Source organism: Temnothorax longispinosus, chromosome 4 (assembly GCF_030848805.1).
Source record: "Temnothorax longispinosus isolate EJ_2023e chromosome 4, Tlon_JGU_v1, whole genome shotgun sequence".
NCBI lineage: Eukaryota > Metazoa > Arthropoda > Insecta > Hymenoptera > Formicidae > Temnothorax > Temnothorax longispinosus.
Genome location: NC_092361.1, coordinates 21,394,944 through 21,409,945, shown reverse-complemented (window position 1 = coordinate 21,409,945; position 15,002 = coordinate 21,394,944). Strand labels below are relative to the sequence as shown.

General features: G+C 43.0%; 1 long non-coding RNA gene across 1 annotated transcript in view; it reads right to left on the bottom strand.

Annotated features, from left to right (window-relative positions):
* Positions 1 to 1,206: 1,206 nt before the first annotated feature.
* LOC139811751 (uncharacterized) overlaps positions 1,207 to 15,002 on the bottom strand; it is a 105,870-nt gene continuing 92,074 nt past the window's right edge. The window contains exon 7 of the long non-coding RNA XR_011731737.1: positions 1,207 to 1,546. This is a non-coding gene — a long non-coding RNA (uncharacterized lncRNA). The remainder of the gene's footprint in view (positions 1,547 to 15,002) is intronic.

The following is a 15,002-nucleotide window of genomic DNA, read 5'->3' as shown; positions in this document are numbered from 1 at the left end:
CGCAAAAATAGCCGGCAAAACGGAAAAAAATAATGTTCTTCTCCCCGAGAGCTCTCTCGTCGACAATTTCAGATATGCAGCGTCGTCTCCAATTGAATCCGTCGTTGATTCACATTTAATGATTTTTAATCTTGTTTATATTGGATTTTATACGTCAGGTCGCATATTAATTTAAACTATCTTATTATGGCTAAAATATTTCATGCTAATTAGCGCAAAATTTCTAGTAATCCATATAAAATCCATATAGAATGTCCCGTGTAGTTATCACAGCTATTATAACAAGAGATACTGCGTAATAGTGTTATAACATATATACTTTCATAATAAATATTTTCTTTCATAATATTCTTGCGCCACATCTCTACGCCTTAATAGAAGTACGTTAAAATTTATTTCAAGCGAGGATCGTAAACGATTTAACGGCGTCCAACGATTCGGAAGGTGTCCAGTTGCATCGCATGTTCCTAAAGAAAGTCACACATTGGAAAAGGGCCTTCTTTCTCCTCAGGCTTCTTTCCCTCCGGCGGATACTCGCCTCTCTTACCTCACTGGGCCCGCCGATTGCGAGATAGGTCCGAATCTGCAACGTCAGTTCTGCCAGATTTTTCACGGTGCCGATGCCCTTTGTGGGGGGCGCTGCCCGCTTGTCATATTTGCCTATGATGGACGATTCGTCCGAGAAAGAGCACCGCGACGTGACACGGAGTCCCCAACAGGAATGACGAACGCACTTCTCATTCAACGCGCGCACCACATTTCGGCAATTCCGCCGATCCTGATTATCGCCGCTTCCTCGGATCGGACAGTCGGATTTTTTTTTTCCTTAGGGCCCCGGAACCAAGCATCGCGAACACCCTGCCTTTTCTCGGCTGAAAAGCGAATCGTCGTCGCCTCCGATTCGTGGCATTTCTCGCACGATTTGACCGCGAGAAGACCCGCAGCTGGACAGTTACGTCGTAGGTTGAGTAAAAATAGACACCAGAGTGTCCTAGCACCCGCTTCTTTTGGTTCCCGAGACTGCAATCGTTGGGTCGACTGCAATACACGAAGAAACCTTCAGAAAAGTGCGCTCGATATGTCTGATTTTACTTGTGAAAAAGAAGAGCAACAAATTTGGAAATTGATTTAAAAATTTCAGGAAACACAACGCAAAATTATTTAGTGGAGCACCATTTGATTATTACTCGAATTTATTAAACACAAATATATATTTACATAATGAGTAGATCAAAAGATTATACGGAGAAGAATAATAAATTTTATTAGTAGTATTTCGTGTGATTGACAGTTGTTCATCTATAGAATCGTCTATCCTCTAATCGTAATTGGCATTGAGTTGAAAAAAGTCAAGTTGACATTGTACTTATTCATCGATACAAATCGAAATTAACATAATCGCATAACGGTTCCGACCCAATAGTAGTTTCGTAATTAGAGATGGATCGGCGACAGAAGGAATCAATTATCATCAACGATCCAGCGTTCGATGTCCTTTCGGAGTCTCTTGCTCTTAATCCTCTTCCTCCCCGTAATCCTCCGCATCCTAAACACGCGATCTCAATTTAGAATTGAATCCCGGATCCGAATAAGCGATGGTGGAAAAAAAATCCCCCATGCTCTTTACACAAATCACGCGCTCTCCCCGCGCGTTCTCCGACAAAGGAGAGGAAAAGGATCGAAAGGAACGAGGAGACAATCGGCGATATCCTCGCGGCGGAAGCGGCTCGGCGCCCCGGGCGTCCACAGAGAACATTGCTGCAACTCCAGATCCGGCAAATCGCACGAGATAAATTTCCCGATGACGTCGCGTCTTCCCTAATTCCACATTTCTCTTGCCTTGTCCGAGACTCACATATCATACAATATCCTATTGAGAAGAATAATGCAACAAGAATAAGAATAGAGCTATAAGAAATAGGCGTTACGAAGTATGTGATAAAAATAGAAAATCTAGAAACTGTAGATATATCATATAACTTTATCCTGACTTTTTTTACTATATTATATACTGTTTACTTCTTATCTTTCTATTTAATTATTATATTTCTAATTTTCACATTTTTGTTAGTACATCGGATCCCTTCTGTATTCTCGTTTATTTTAAGAATGCTTTTACATTCTTCTGTTTCTCCTCGTTTCTAAATAAATCTCTGTTGGCTCTCTTCCGGCTATTCTCTATAGATTTGGATATTGCTCGAGGGATACTGCCCGAGGGACAGAAATTCAGAAAACCTGGACCGAACTGTGCCGGAGTGAATGTTAGGTCATGCCGATGCCCTCGCACCGAACTCGCCGCGACTTAATCGTTTTAGGAGTCGACAACGGCAACGCGTCTGCGGATGATCCCATCGGGCGGTCGAATCGGCCAAGGAAAGTACGTGAAGCTTGCGAAATTTTCGTTTACACAGCCGCGCTCGGCGAACCGGCGCGCTTCGCCCGTATATCAAAAGTTTAATTGAATTTTCGGCCGTGGCCCCGGCCCGAGAGAGATTAGGATCGTCCGCCGGTCCGCGTTCTCTCTCTCTCTTTCTCTCCCCTTCCGCCGCTCAGGTTCACCACCGCCTTCTTACATCTAACGGATGTATTGTGCCCGCGCCCTGATCGTCTTGGCCCTGTTCCTTATCCACACCTTTAATCTCGCCCGTGTGCATCTTTACGCGCGTTATTCTAGCTGCCGTACGGTTTTGTTTCGGGCGCTCACGAACGCCACGCGGCTTCGTATTCAAAATGTTATACAAATTTCGTGAGTTAAGATTTATTTTGTCTTAACAAGACTCGATGCGCTTAATCGTTTTGTTTGTATCCCTTTAGTTTTAAATATATCAATAAAAGGAAACTTATAGCCACTTAATAATATATAAAATTTAAATATAACATTATCTCACAAAATTTCTTTGACTTAAAATGATCTATAGCATTTATGGAAGAGCAATTCTCGCGTAACGGCGAAGATACATTCGTCGTGCGACCTTCTTTCCGCCGGAGACTTCGCATCGCAGATTTACATAATTACGCGTTTTAATGTACCCTCCGGTCATGAGGGTCAGATCGAATTTATCTCATTGGCCCTCACCTGTCCCATACGATGCGGGCCTCGTCGGGGCAACTGACCACCTGTACAGTCGCGGCAGCAAAAAAAGGAGGACACCGGTCGAGAGAACGACCTGCGCTGTAATAGTAGCCACTTTTAGAAAAAAAAACTAGCAATCGGTGAAATCTCAGGTGCGTACATGATTATGAGTGGTTTTTTTTTTTAATTAAAAGGATGGTAAGCCAATTGTCGATCCTCAAATTAAATAAAAAAACTGCGATTAATCGTTTTATTACCAAAAATAAATCGAAAATTTCAAATAGACGCTAAAATTGATAGAAACTAATTACTGAAAATTAGTTTCTAGCTCTCCAATTTTTTCATCGTGAACCTAATTACGCCGGAATAAAGGCTGAGCGGTTTTTTAACGATCTTTTAACACCGGGGTATCATTACGCGCCTCACTCGAATAAGACGGGGCATATCCTCGTCGCGGCGCTTAATTCAACAGCGGCCGTCGCGTTGGCCAGGTCGAAGCACCCGCGCGAGACAATAGAAAAGCCATAACTTTCTCCGCTGTGCTCGTACAACCTATATCCTGTCTCCGCAACGTCGTCGTCGCGGACGCGCCCAAAAAGATCGCGCGCGCCTTCTCGCGCTCGGGGATGCGAAGGGAACGACCTGCGGCTTGCGCACGTCGTTTATGACGCACGCCTGCCGATGCGTCGGACAGAGAATTGCTAAATCGCCGCCCGAGCAAGGTCGTGAAATTCGGCACCGTTATGCACGCCGTTTAATCAGAAAATTGAATCGCTCGTCGCCGGCACTTTCGGCTCACCCGGTTTTCGAACCTCGTTCCGACTCTTTCTTCTCTCTTGCTTTTTCTCACAATGATGACCGAAAAAGAGTTCGTGTCCTCGTCTCTGTCTTTCTCTCTCTTTTACATTCGTTTTTTTTTTTTTTCGATCTCGGACTGTACGACCCGCATAGTCCGCGTTGTGACGCGCGAAGAGGTCGAATAGGTCCTCGTACGTGAATATGTGTCTGCGCGTCTGGAGAGGCCGCACAATGGGGACACATGTCAAAACAATTGGCACACAGGTGTATCGAATTTACCGAGGAACCGATGGAGGACGTCCACGTCAAAAGAATCGTGGAGTTGCGTCACGGCGTCCCGGCCGCTATCAATGAATTTCCGTCGGCCATTCGGGCGACGAATCATCGAGCCAGCGGCTATTAAGGACGCGTATTTACATTCGACAAATGTTCTTTTTATCAAGAGTATGTTACTACTCGCCTACCTTATTTCAGACTCAGACGAAGGCAGCTACTCGAAAATAATTCTTACCTTCTTATACACATATGTGAATCAATATCATTATTTTTTGTTGGCACGACAAAATTAACTCGAAATTATATTTATTTGAGAGTAACTGTGTCACATTGTTCAGGCATTAATTGTGTTTAATAATTTTTAATATTTCTTTATTAAAAGTCTCGTATCTGATAAATTCTTTGATAAATTCCTTTTTTCTTTCATATATTTTTTTATTTATGTCGCCTTTAAATTGATTTTAAATTAAATTCAATATATTTTATTTTAAATTAAAATTATCTATATGTCTATTGAACTTTTCGGAAAAACCATGGCTGAGTCATGCAGGTACATAAACTCCGAGAAATTGAATGAACACGACTCGCTAAGTCGGCGAACGCCCGCGGTCGATTCGTCTCGCTCGTTCGTAACGGCCGATCGTTTTGCGCATCATCGCCAACGAAAGTTACGATTATTGTCGCCGTTTGTATACGACGTACGCAGGTACACGGTCCGCGGTCGACCAACAGAGGCCCGCGCGCGCGCGACGCGGCGATGAGCCTTCCTCTGCACGCGCTGAAAGACGCGGCACGACGAAGATAGAGACCGGCGCGAAAACCTTTGGACGGATAGAGGGGAATCGTTGGACGGACGGGGAAGGAACGAGCGAGTAAGAGGCGGTATGAGGGAGAATGACACGCTGCGAGGGACGTAGGAGTAAGCCGAGACTCTCGCGCGCGCGCGACGATGAGCGGGACCAAGAGAAAGAAGAGAGTAAACGGGACGAGAAGGAATTTCTGAGTCCTCCCCCTGTCTCTGCGTGTTTCTCCGTCGCCGGACGAAGGAAGGAGAGAGAAAGAAACATCTCTCTTTCTCTCTCGCACAGGGCCCACGGACGGAGATTGTGTGTAAGTGTCGGTGGCCGGGCACACCGCGCCGCGGCCGGGTAGGCGAGGAGAAGACGGCGCGCGGCGGTGAGAGGGAGGGCTAGTGGCACTCTCGAGAAGAGGAGGAGATGAGGGGGCGAGGGGACAAAAATGACAATCATCGTCATTTTAATAATATGCAAAGGCATAGTCGACTTCCACGCCGGGCAAGTGCGGCCACAATGGCGTTATATAATGACAAAGACACGCCGGGTCGGCTGGGTGCCTTTCGCTCGACAAAAGGCGCGGCGTTAGGGTCATCCTACCGGACCGGAACATGTTTTGTCCGGCGCGGACAAATGTCACCGATAATGTTCTCCAGTGCCTGCGGCCGTAAAAGTCAAAATAACAGTCGGACCGAAAATACCGTCGTCAAGTCGAGCGCCGCCAAGAATTGCGTACAGTGCACGCTGTTGCTATAGCCTCTCTGCTCTTCTGGACATTCGCAGAATTTCGAGTTTTAAGACGACTCAATCAAAGAAAATAATTCATTCTCACAAACATCTGTTCTTATTCCTTTTTATGTTTTATTTTTTCTTTAGGAAAATATCTTAAGTTTTACATAAAGTATTATATCATATTTTATCAAGTTCAGTTTGCTATATTTCATATCTGACTTTAATTAACAATATAAATTTTTGTTTCAGATAAGTGCCTTTTGATACATGATTTGGACGACAGCGATTAAGCTATATTGGGTATGTGCTTTAATCTTTCATTTTTTTTTTCATCAATCTACTCTCAATGATAATGGCACGATTGACATAATGAATGACCAAAATTACGTTGAATAATACTCTACATCAAATTACTATTATAATATAGCCTGCCAAATCTCGTTTAACTTGGAACGTAAAAATCGAGCTAAGTTTTAAGCACATTTCTTGATAGTCCATTTGGCCGCGCATTCCAGATTCGCGTTGCGCAATGTTTAGATATTTTACAATCGTCTGAGCGACTCGTTCTTTTCTCATTCTGTGACAGTAAAGTCGATATGACAGTCGCACCGAAAATATCATGGTATGTATGCGGAGGAATCGCGCAAACGCCGCGCTGGCACGTTCGATAGTTGTCTCTCGGCACGTCTACAGAAATTCGAGTTCGAAATAAGTTAATCGTGAAAGTTCAATTCTTCTCATTTTCTTCGTATTTTTCGGAGCCGAAAGTAGATACATCTCTCATACATACGGATAAAAATTTGGATTCAATATTGCGTCATATGGCGAGTAATCGCGAGGAAGCGAAACATCTGAAGATATCTGATACAATATTTTCTAAAATTGAGAATTTTTGAATAACAAGATGAAGACGTTTTGATGTCGAAACAAATTTAATTATGTGAACTAAATTAGCTATTTTATACTGTATTTCCAGGCTATTATTCGCCCAAGTTGCCTTTTATCTGATTAAATGAGGAAATTTGCAATATCAAGCGAAAATAATCAGCAAAAATATGTATTTCTGTTTGCACAACGGGGTTTATTTGGCTGAGTTTTTTCACGAGCGTACTTTAACACGTCATATTTTAACACTATGATGCCACATCGCTGAAAACAAAGGTGAATTACGTGGATTCGGAACGGCAATTGCGAAACTGTCGGAACTATACACACGTCTTGAGTACGACGATACGTCGAAGTAGGAATTTGTTTATGCTAATAAGCGTTTTTTCCGCGACTGACACGATGAATCGGACGATCTTGCGCACATGCAAATAGAATTGGTCTCGTCTCGCTCGAATCACACGCCCGACAAATTCGTCTTAGCGGGGCCATGCCCGTTACGAGAATCCCCTTGTCATCGTGAAAAAGACACGGGCACACCGTTCGTTTTTCGTTTCCATCCGGTGTTCGTAACCTTTCATTGAATATAAACTGGTCTTGTAGAACTCATTTTTCTTATTTAGATATATTCTTTGCTTTAAATTTAATTATTTTAATATTTTGCACAATGCCAAACATATAAATTTATTTTTATTTACACATGTCTTACCTCTCGGTTGTATGTAATTTATTCATCTTTCGTTTTCAACTTACTTCATTTTCAACAGATGCATGCAATTTGTTCACGCGCTAGTTCTTATTTTGTATCTGTTTGTTAAATCGCCTTTTGCTTTTTGCTTGGCGAAAATTTTCTCAGAACGCAACAAATTTCCCTCTTTCTTCTTATTATACATCAGGAGCAGATGCAACGGGCGAACTTTAACGCACCAGTGGCCATACCTACGTGCCATAGATTCACACCCACCAATCGGAATGTACAGACGGTCATAAGCCGTCAGAAACGCTAAGCGCGCGCCACACTATACGCGAGGTTTATGATCACGAAGACCAAAATGATCTTCAACATCGGTCGTCTTCAAATGCTCGTCTTCAGACATTCGCTGTGTAGCTACTAACTGTATGCACTCAGTTATCATGTTATTTATTTCGTTATTTTCCTAAGGAATTGCTCTTTCTTTTAAAAAATTTGATTTTATTATTTCCATCACTTAAGAAGTCTGCAATTTTCAATGTTACATGTTTTTGTAACGGAATCTTAAATTATGAATGTCCGTAAAAGATTAACATAAAAGAAGAGTAACACCTTAGTAATTAATAACTCAAAAATTGGTATTCCAAAGTCCACAAAATAATGTTCCAAAATTCAAAAGATGTATTCTTTTATTGTTTATTAAATGCGATGAAACAGCCCGATCGATTTGTTGTCACGTCAGCAGTCGTGTTATCGCCACCTCCTTAGTTTTGCACGTTTCGCATCTGCTCGAGAATTCTCATATATTTTTCCATGTAATCGTAGTTTCTCCTCCATTAAAGACCGCGAATCGATCTATCGCGTGATGTTGGGCTCGCCTAGGTACGTGCCACCGATTCACACCCACCAATCGGAATGCATGGGCAGGCAAAAGGCGCCAGAAACGCTATGCTCGCACCGTCCTCGTATCGCTTATCGCGATAGGAAAATCGCGCTAATATCATTTGGCTCAACTACATTCCGGCTGTAAAGCGCAGTTTATTATATTCGAATATTCGGAATTATTGCCGAATTAGTCTTACGATATATAATGATTCTCTGATAATTAATATAATTCAACTCTAGGTAAAACAAAAATTTAAATTATAATAAATCAAAATTCGGGTAAAATAAGTATTCGTCTAACTTGCGATAATTCAGTTTTAGATTAAACAGGCAAACAATCGAATGATCCGAATGTAACGTGTATTTAAATTTTTCACATTACACGATTCCATAATTTAGTTGACTCGCCCGAATAACAACTTTATTTGAATTACTGATATCTTTAGATCTCTAATTCTGACGCGATGTTTACGATATCAGCGGATTTTGCTTTTTGTCGAGCTACTACAATAATATCTCACTAATTTAATTAGTATTATTATTAACCTGTGTAGGTCGATTAGCATTCCTCGACGGGACATTCTATTCTATACACGATTTATTCTGTACATGATCTTTCACGATCGATCTTCTGAGATACGTAATATAAGCACCATATATCGAGGCATCATGTAGCTCCTCTCGATTTCTCTCGTCCTCTCTCTCTGTCTTTCTATCTAGTTTATCCCTTTCTCATTCTCTCGCTTTCTTCCTGCAAATCTATATTCAAATTGCGGAAGAAGGCTAATCGCAAATCTGTTCTTAACGGTACAAGAGCAAACAGCATCGTAATTCTCCGTGATCATATCAGGAGGGGATACAAATTTGTCGGTGTCGCCTCTTATCTAGTCACAGAGTACCCAAAGTATTCCAATTCACGCAGGCAGCCGTCAAAGTATTTTGTCGCTCGTAAATGTCGCGTATAAGAATAAAAAATTGTTTATGGGACATCTTCATTACAAACTGCTTGTGATATTGCACAATGAATCCTTTATCCTGCACGCCGTTGTTGATGCTCTATGTCTATGATATCCATTATTTTTTTATCGTTGATATAATAGATCTATTTTTCCTATATACGTTTTCCATTTTCTCTCTTTTTCTGTGCGAATATATACATAATCGCTTCGTTTCAAACGATATAGAAAAATACGATTAAAAATAATGCACCTGTTACGTCAAGAACGCGATATCGCGATTTCTCACCCGGCCAACGTTTTCCTCAATGTCTTACTCGGGCTTAATGAAAACCTCTCCGCTCATGCTCCGAAGATCGAGCGCCGAGTTTTCCGATTTCGACGATGAGACGCCGCGGCGTCTCCCTCCCGGCTTTTTCCCTCCCCGCGGCGCATAAATTTACATGTTCCGGGAAACAGGTAGGACACCGAGGACGGGGTGCGCGAGGTGCGGGAAAAAATTGTGGAGGCAGTCAGGTGGTTTCGCGACGAGAGCTCAAGAAATATCGGTCACCCGGGGACACGGAGCTCCGTGACGACGCCGCCGACGGGCTCTCCCGCTTCGCGGCTCCTCGCGCGCGAAGCCGCTTAAAAATTCGGACAATACTTCCCCGGGCAACGGGGCGCATTTAAATGTATGTATTCATACGCTCGTGTATCGCTTTGACGAGAGGTGTGGTCAAAATTATTCAAACTGACCCGGACTCTTTTTTCTCCTCTCAGTCTGGGACACTTTCTAGCACCGCTGCACCCACGTACCACCTCGCCCCTTCACTCTCCTCTTCTGTTGCTCCGTCCTCTTCTCTCTTTTTTTTCTTGTTTCTATCCTCCTCTATCCCGACGTCTTCCTTCATCGTCATCGTCTCCCGCTTCCTCCTCGCATCCTCATAATATACTCTAGCCATTGTCCCGATGCCGAATTCGAGATCGCGCCCGATGACCTCGTTGCCTTTATGTATTAGCTTCGTTGCGGGTAGAGCGATTCGCGAATCACGCGCGTCGGTGATTATTACCGGATACAATTGCGAGATCGGGACGACAAGGGGATCGAAGAAGATGCGTGTCAATTGTTGTAATATATACTCCACGCCAACGTGTATAAATCAACTTAATGATATTTGAGTTTTACGAGTTTAGGATTAATTAATTTACTCGTAACCAACACGATTTATTGATGTACTTGCTCGATTCCTAAATGATAAGAAATTTTATTATTTCAAGAGCGAAAAATATTCGCGAAGTACTCGCGCTACTTAATATCACAAAAAATTGAAAGCTCAATCACATTAAAGGAATTCTTTTACGGATAGGATGCGCTTACCACCCGTCAAACCGACTTCCCGCTAATAAACCGTTGCAATCGAGTAGATGCATCCGCGCGTCGAACGAATAATTTCGGAGAAAGGATCGGCGAAAGTGCTATCGTCGAAGAGTCGAACGTCGAACGGTAAAGCGAGAAGGGAGAGAAGTGACGCGCGATGCGGCAAGATGCGCGCGATTATGGCACCGCCGATCCTCTCGTGTCGGCCACCCACCGAATTTTCTGCTACATATCGTGAATGGACAGAGAGAGAGCCCAAGCTGGGCTCTCTATGCCACGGCATGCTCTCGGCCGGGCCGACTATGACATATGGGTAGCGCAAAAACCGCCAATGCTGATCGATCGGCCACGCTAACCAAGCCCCTCCGATACACTCTTTTTCTCTCACGTTCCGGCTTTATGTGCTAGTCGCTACCTTTCTCGGGGGCTGCTACCGGAATAGCGCCGACCAAAGCAAACAGAGGAGATGAAACTGCTCGCGCTGCAGCGAATTTTGCTTTTTTTTTCTCTTCCTCCTCGCTGCCTTCTCTCCGCTCTCGACCGACCACAACACTCGTAATGAAGTAGCAAGGATTTCAAATTATGACGAAACTTTTAATAGATTAAATGACCTACGGCGAGACAATTATTTTCTTATTGTGGGCTTTTCTCCTTAAAGTTATTTATTGCGAAAAGAGCGAACTATCGTTCGACAATTCCGCAATAAAATGGCATCCTAACTGCATCGGGGCAAATATGTGCGAATTAAATTGTATTATCGAATGTCTAATAAGTAAAGTTCACTTGAAGTTACGTAAAAATATTATTTTTCTTCTGTTTGAGTTTTTGAAATTTAATTTGCGGGACTCCACAGATTTCTAAATAAATAAAAGACTGGCGCCTCTAGCTATCTGTTAAGAAAAGATCTATTTCAAATTGTAAAGAATTGTTAGATATTTTTAAATTATTCTGGTTTTTTTTAGAGAGAGAGGACGAATTATTGCGTATGATATTTTCCCTTACGATACCTTAATATCCCCGCGATATTCTCAACATGCATAAGTGTAGGTTTGCAAAACGATCTCAATCTCAGGAAACGAACGGGGAACCTCGATCGGCGATGCGCGCGATCGGCATCGCGTCCGATATATCGAGTCCTACAAACGACTATAAAAGGTCCCCCTTCCCTTCTCTCCTACTTCTCTTTTCACCGTTCCGCAGGCCTCCACGCCGCCTAGGCCGCATTCGCACGATCCTCAACGCCGGGCCACCTTCGGCACGACCTCTCCGCGGTGCACCTACGGTGAAGGTTTAGCTAGCCCGTGTCGTAGGTGGCCGCTCGCGCGCGTGATAGTGCCTGGTGTCTATACGATGGTCGTAGCTGCATCTAACTGCACGCGCGCGCGCGCCTATGCACGTTCATGTACACAGCGTGGTAGATGGACGGCGGTCACTTACTCATCGCGCTCCACCGGGAGCCGAAAGTTCATCGGTACGGTTAGCCGGCACGACCAGGCATCTGGTTGTTTTTGTTCCTCCTCCGTTTTCCTCTCCTCTCGCTCTTCTGCATCTTCCGTCTTACACCCTCGTTTCTTTCCCCGCGTCTCTCCAGTTTCTACGTGCCCTGGAGAGCGGCGATCCTCGGTGAGCACTTTGACTCGGCGTGCTCGATAGGTCGGCCGAGTTCTAGTTTCAAAGGACATCGGGTGCCTCGTTGCGCTTAGCTACCTGCCCTGTGATTGATCCGACCGCCATCGCGCACACTTTCGAGGCTTATGCAATTCGCGAATAATATATAAGCGATTGTCGCGCGTTCAGATACGTTCAGTTGGGAAATTGCGACGACCAATTAATGCGCAAAGAGAAATTAGCGATCGTTGTTTTCTAACGTCCCGTTGTGCACGTGTTTTAGATCGATAACCGTACGATTGCGCAGAAAGTCGTCATTGATGTCTATTATTGGTCGTATTTTTTAATCATAAACTGTTGTGGAGTCAATTTTTCAATACAATCAATTAAAATTTTTTTCTGAATTGACATGAAAAAAATTAAACAGATTTGGTCTAAATAAATGATAAAGTCATTATTTATATAAAAACAAAAAATTTAAGTAGTTTTTTATCCTATATTTATCAACTTTGGTTTTATTTTCCTGAAATAATGATAATTTAAGCATTTGCAAAAATTAATACTGAAACGGGAATACGAATGACTTATGAGATCAATGTATGTAAGCGCAAATTATGTACGATAGTTTATCTATTTATTACAGCACTGTCCTACGTATCTTTAAAATCGATAATTAAGAGATTCGTAAATATTAGCGAATTGTTTCTTATTGTGATCCATTATAATAGAAGCTGAAAATAAGCATGTTCAACGATCTCCTCGGCGAATCTAAGATGACATCTTGCACCTCCATCCTTCGCGATCGGCGAACTGCATGGTAGCGCGCGTGCGAGCAATCAACGCGGGCTATAAATTACGATGTATAACTCCGACTGTCTGCGGACGTTGAATTACGAAGCGTAATCGGTAACGTGATAACTGGTCGCGTCGGACTCTTCCTACAACGTCATAAACCGTCGTAGCGGACAGACAACTTCTATAGAAGCGGCATAAATCAGGCTCCCCTGGAAGTTGTCCTTAATTCCTCCGCGATCGTGTCACCGAGTCAAAGGTGAGCACCGGGACCAACGATGGACGTCGGCCAGCCGGTAGAATCCAGCGCGCGTCCAGAAGCCAAAAGTTCATTGGCGGCTACCGTCCATTACCGGCTCAACCAGTAGATCCGCTATATTGGGTCAAAGTACTCACGCTTGCTGCAGGTATCAATATTGAATGATGATATTTGTATTAATATAGTTATAGTACATCGCGCTAATAATCTATTGACGAAAGAAGATTGCTACTAAAATTAATATTTTTGAACAGGGAATGACATGAGGTCTTCATGAATTATTCTGTTAGAAGAATGACGTGCACATGATAAATAATATAATTTTGATTTTTATTTAATTTTCCAATTTATTTCTTTTAATTACTATTTTTTTAAATACTTGAATTTTCCCTCTATCAAAAGCGCGATGTGTGATAGACGGCTAATGCGCCGCATTGAGTAGAATTTATCGAGGCGAAAGTACTGATACCAACTTTTTATTTTAATATCTCGATTTGGTATCTTCAGTATTCCTAAGCAGGTCAGGCTCCCGCTTGTCTCATCCCTACCTCCCGCTCTTCTTATGCACGCTTTTGGCCGCAGTAGCGAGCAGCAATCTGATGATTCTTCGCCGCTGGCGAAAAGTCGAGCAGAAACCATCCGTCCATCCTGTCGACCGACCAACCAACCGAGTGACCGACCGACCGACCAACCGAGTTCGAGGTTTAGAAGACGAAGCGACACACGGCGCACACATGAGAAACGTGAGCGAGCGTCATTCCTCTCCCGGTGATTCTACTGCTCCCGATATATAGGGCAACCGCGTAGACTCTCACGGTTTCTTCGAGCTATTCATCTGCATATGCTCCTCCGCCTGCGCCTACCTTCTTCACCCGGCCTCTCTAGCCCTCCTCCGCCGCCGCTCCTTGCCTCCGCTCGGCCACACTCTTCAAGAAGCGTTTCCATTATCGCGGCCGGACCTGGCCAAATGTCGCGACCCCTGCGGTGTTTCTCGCTGTAACATCGCTTTACTTGATGTATGTACTTGTCTCACTGATATTTTTATCGTCGCGTCTTGGCTACGTTCTCAAGGCGTTCGTCTAACATTTTGCTATTTATTTCTGCTTATATTAAATTTCATGCCTCTTCTCCTAGAGCTCGAAGTCTTCATTTTAATGACAGATTTCTTTAATCAATGTTACATTGAGTGTCTCACGAATGTTGATTAAGATTTATCTACGAACGCATTAATTTGTCATTAAAATTGAAGTAGACGGTATTAAAATCTCAATATTACACATGCAATTAGTCTTTCAATAAAATTAATACATGTTTGGCTTATTTTATTTTTATAAATCGTTAAACGATAAAGCCTTGTGATCTTATCCTCATAATAATTTTATTATATCTTCTAATTCCACATAGAATCATTTATCCTAATTCCGCATTCTCCGAATCACAACAAATACATTTTCTTGTTTTCGTGCCTAAATGTTCCGTTCTACGTTTCTTATTGCGAGAATGGAGATACTTCTTTATTTCTCTCTTTAACGGCGTTCTCCAATCCGCACGTGCACACCGACGCCGCGCGCCGAAGCCGTGGAAGCCCGCGCGAATTTATCGTGATAATCATTGTCGTCTCGCGCGGCGTTATATCGTCGATTTTTTTCGAGAGACTCGCCGCGCGCGTCCGCGTGGGCGGCCGGGTAATTATCGAGACTCGTTACAGAGGCGGACTCGTATTGAAAAGAGGAAGACAATACTAAGAGGATATTTAAATTTGAAATGAAACAGTTCTCCAACATATCCTCGACGATATTCTTCACGTAAATGGATACATCGATCTAATAAATATGATCATCGACTTTATTTTTATATAGTGGATAGAAAAAAAATTGTCACAAATTAAGAAGA